Raw genomic sequence first — 4,662 nt, 5'->3', positions numbered from 1 at the left:
TGTGGCCTCCCAACACCAAACTTAGAGGTTGACTGTGGGGGCTCTGTTTGTCTCTGATTTGAGAGAAGCTCTTCATGCTTCTTCTCCATGATGACAGAGGGATATCCTTGAGCCTTAAACACAAAGGATTCTTCATTCACTTGAATGATCAGTTCACCTCCATCAACATCAATCACAGCCTTTGCTGTGGCTAGGAAGGGTCTGCCAAGGATGATGGATTCATCCATGCACTTCCCAGTCTCTAGGACTATGAAATCAGTAGGGATGTAATGGTCTTCAACCTTTACCAAAACATTCTCTACAAGTCCATGAGCTTCTTTTCTTGAGTTGTCTGCCATCTCTAGTGAGATTCTTGCAGCTTGTACCTCAAAGATCCCTAGCTTCTCCATTACAGAGAGAGGCATGAGGTTTACACTTGACCCTAAGTCACACAGAGCCTTCTTGAAGGTCATGGTGCCTATGGTACAAGGTATGGAAAACTTCCCAGGATCCTGTCTCTTTTGAGGTAATTTCTGCCTAGACAAGTCATCCAGTTCTTTGGTGAGCAAAGGAGGTTCAGTCTCCCAAGCCTCATTTCCAAATAACTTGTCATTTAGCTTCATGATTGCTCCAAGGTATTTAGCAACTTGCTCTTCAGTGACATACTCATCCTCTTCAGAGGAAGAATACTCATCAGAGCTCATGAAAGGCAGAAGTAAGTCCAATGGAATCTCTATGGTCTCATTTTGAGCCTCAGATTCTCATGGTTCCTCATTAGGGAACTCATTGGAGGCTAGTGCACGCCCATTGAGGTCTTCCTCAGTGGCGTTCACTTCCTCTCCTTCCTCTCCAAATTCGGCCATGTTGATGGCCTTACACTCTCCTTTTGGATTTTCTTCTATATTGCTTGGAAGAGTACTTGGAGGGAGTTCAGTAATTTTCTTGCTCAGCTGTCCCACTTGTCCCTCCAAATTCCTGATGGAGGACCTTGTTTCAGTCATGAAACTTTGAGTGGTCTTAATTAGATCAGAGACCATGGTTGCTAAGTCAGAGGGGTTCTGCTTAGAATTCTCTGTCTGTTGCTGAGAAGATGATGGAAAAGGCTTGCCATTGCTAAACCTGTTTCTTCCACCATTATTGTTGAAACCTTGTTGAGGTCTCTCTTGATTCTTCCATGAGAAATTTGGGTGATTTCTCCATGAAGAATTATAGGTGTTTCCATAGGGTTCTCCTAGGTAATTCACCTCTTCCATTGAAGGGTTCTCAGGATCATAGGCTTCTTCTTCAGATGAAGCATCCTTAGTACTGCTTGGTGCATTTTGCATTCCAGACAGACTTTGAGAAATCAAATTGACTTGTTGAGTCAATATCTTATTCTGAGCCAAAATGGCATTCAGAGTATCAATCTCAAGAACTCCTTTCTTCTGACTTGTCCCATTGTTCACAGGATTTCTTTCAGAAGTGTACATGAATTGGTTATTTGCAACCATTTCAATGAGCTCTTGAGCCTCTGTAGGCGTCTTCTTTAGATGAAGAGATCCTCCAGCAGAGCTATCCAAAGACATCTTGGATAGTTCAGAGAGACCATCATAGAAAATACCTATGATGCTCCATTCAGAAAGCATGTCTGAGGGACACTTTCTGATTAATTGTTTGTATCTTTCCCAAGCTTCATAGAGGGATTCACCATCCTTCTGTCTGAAGGTTTGGACTTCCACTCTAAGCTTGCTCAATTTTTGAGGTGGAAAGAACTTTGCCAAGAAGGCATTGACTAGCTTTTCCCAAGAGTCCAGGCTTTCCTTAGGTTGAGAGTCCAACCATGTCCGAGCCCTGTCTCTTACAGCAAAAGGGAATAGCATCAGTCTGTAGACCTCAGGGTCAACCCCATTAGTCTTGACTGTGTCACAGATTTGCAAGAACTCAGCTAAAAACTGATGAGGATCTTCCAATGGAAGTCCATGGAACTTGCAATTCTGTTGTATTAGAGAAACTAACTGAGGCTTAAGCTTAAAGTTGTTTGCTCCAATGGCAGGGATAGAGATGCTTCTCCCATAGAAGTCGGGAGTAGGTGCAGTAAAGTCACCCAGCACCTTCCTTGCATTGTTGGCATTGTTGTTGTTTTCGGCTGCCATGTCTTCTTCTTCTTTGAAGAATTCGGTTAGGTCCTCTGCAGAGAGTTGTGCCTTAGCTTCTCTTAGCTTTCGCTTCAAGGTCCTTTCAGGTTCAGGGTCAGCTTCAACAAGAATGCCTTTGTCTCTGCTCCTGCTCATATGAAAGAGAAGAGAACAAGAGAATGTGGAATCCTCTATGTCACAGTATAGAGATTCCTTGAGGTGTCAGAGGAAACGAAAAACAGAAGAAAGAAGAAGGAGAAAAATTCGAACTTTAATTAGAAGGAGTTCGAATTGTGCATTTAGAAGGAGTGATACTCCATAAATAGAAGGATGTGAGAAGGAGGGAAGAGAATTTTCGAAAATTAAGTTAAAAAGTTTGAAAACATTTTGAAAAACACTACTTGATTTTCGAAAATAAGAGTGGGAAAGAAATCAAGTGATTTTTGAAAAAGATTTTGACATTAGAAATTAAAAAGATTTGATTGAAAACTAATTTGAAAAAGATGTGGTTAAGAAGATATGATTGGTTTTAAAAAAAATTTGATTGAGAAGATATGATTTGGAAAATATTTTAAAAAGATTTGATTTGAAAACAATTTTAAAAGATATGATTTAAAAATTAATGACTTGCCTAACAAGAAAAGATATGATTCAAACATTAAACCTTTCTCAACAGAAAAGGCAACAAACTTGAGATGTTCAATCAAATCATTAATTGTTAGTAAGTATCTTTGAAAAAGGAAAGAAATTAATTTTGAAAACATTTGATTGAAAAGATTTGATTTGAAAAAGATTTGATTTTGAAAAACTTGAAAAAAATTGATTTGAAAACAAAATTCTCCCCCTTGTGCCATCCTGGCGTTAAACGCCCAGAATGGTATCCATTCTGGCGTTTAACGCCCAAAATGCTACCTTTTTGGGCGTTAAACACCCAACCAGGTACCCTGGCTGGCGTTTAAACGCCAGTCTGTCCTTCTTCACTGGGCGTTTTGAACGCCCAGCTTTTTCTGTGTAATTCCTCTGCTGCATGTTCTGAATCTTCAGTCCCCTGTACTATTGACTTGAAAATAGAACCAAGATCAAATAAACAAGGCATGCAAGACACCAAACTTAAAATTAGACACTAGACTCAAACAAGAAACATAAAGTATTTTTGGTTTTTATGATTTTTATAAATTTTTTGTGCTTTTTTCGAAAATTATATGGAAATACAAAATAAAGGTTTCAGAATTCTCAATTTGAATTTCCAGGAATCATTGCAATGCTAGTCTAAGACTCCGGCCCAGGAATTAGACATGGCTTCACAGCCAGCCAAGCTTTCAAAGAAAGCTTCGGTCCAAAACACTAGACATGGCCAATGGCCAGCCAAGCCTTAGCAGATCATTGCTCCAATAGCAAGATTGATAGAGATCAACAAGCTATTGTGATGATTAGTTGAAACCTCGGTCCAATAAGATTAGACATGGCTTCTCAGCCAGCCAGACTTCAACAGATCATCATGAAACACTAGAATTTATTCTTAAGAACTCTGAAAAAATACCTAATCTAAGCAACAAGATGAACCGTCAGTTGTCCATACTCAAGAACAATCCCCGGCAACGGCGCCAAAAACTTGGTGCACGAAATTGTGATCACTACTTTTTAATACACGAAATAATCCCTAGTAATGGCTCCAAAGACTTGGTGCTCAATACCATGGCATAAACACAACTTCGCACAACTAACCAGCAAGTGCACTGGGTCGTCCAAGTAATAAACCTTACGCGAGTAAGGGTCGATCCCACGGAGATTGTTGGTATGAAGCAAGCTATGGTCACCTTGTAAATCTCAGTCAGGCAGACTCAAATGGGTATAGTGATAAACGAATAAAGCATAAAGATAAAGATAGAGATACTTATGTATATCATTGGTGAGAGCTTCAGATAAGCGTATGAAGATGCCTTCCCTTCCGTCTCTCTGCTTTCCTACAGTCTTCATCCAATCCTTCTTACTCCTTTCCATGGCAAGCTCATGTAGGGTTTCACCGTTGTCAGTGGCTACCTCCCATCCTCTCAGTGAAAATGTTCCTATGCTCTGTCACAGCATATGGCTAATCAGCTGTCGGTTCTCGGTCAGGCCGGAATAAAATCCATCGATCCTTTTGCGTCTGTCACTAACGCCCCGCCTGCTAGGAGTTTGAAGCACGTCACAGTCATTCAATCATTGAATCCTACTCAGAATACCACAGACAAGGTTAGACCTTCCGGATTCTCTTGAATGCTGCCATCAGTTCTCGCCTATACCACGAAGACTCTGATCTCACGGAATGGCTGGCTCGTTTGTCAGGCGAGCACTCGGTTGTCAGGCGATCAACCATGCATCGTGTATCAGGAATCCAAGAGATATTCACTAAGCCTCATATGCTTGTAGAACAAGAGTGGTTGTCAGTCACTTTGTTCATAAGTGAGAATGATGATGAGTGTCACGGATCATCACATTCATCAAGTTGAAGAACAGGTGATATCTTGGAACAAGAACAAGCGGAATTGAATAGAAGAACAATAGTAATTGCATTAATACTCGAGGTACA

The 4,662-nt window shown here is 40.6% G+C and overlaps 1 non-coding gene across 1 annotated transcript; it reads left to right on the top strand.

The window, feature by feature from the left end:
* The first annotated feature begins 1,598 nt into the window (after positions 1–1,598).
* LOC130949585 (small nucleolar RNA R71) lies at positions 1,599–1,706 on the top strand. Its single transcript, XR_009073417.1, has one exon. It is a non-coding gene; the product is annotated as a small nucleolar RNA R71 (small nucleolar RNA).
* Positions 1,707–4,662: the final 2,956 nt, after the last annotated feature.

Source organism: Arachis stenosperma, chromosome 1 (genome assembly GCF_014773155.1).
Source record: "Arachis stenosperma cultivar V10309 chromosome 1, arast.V10309.gnm1.PFL2, whole genome shotgun sequence".
In the NCBI taxonomy this organism is placed as follows: domain Eukaryota; kingdom Viridiplantae; phylum Streptophyta; class Magnoliopsida; order Fabales; family Fabaceae; genus Arachis; species Arachis stenosperma.
This window is presented reverse-complemented; position numbering and strand designations above follow the sequence as displayed.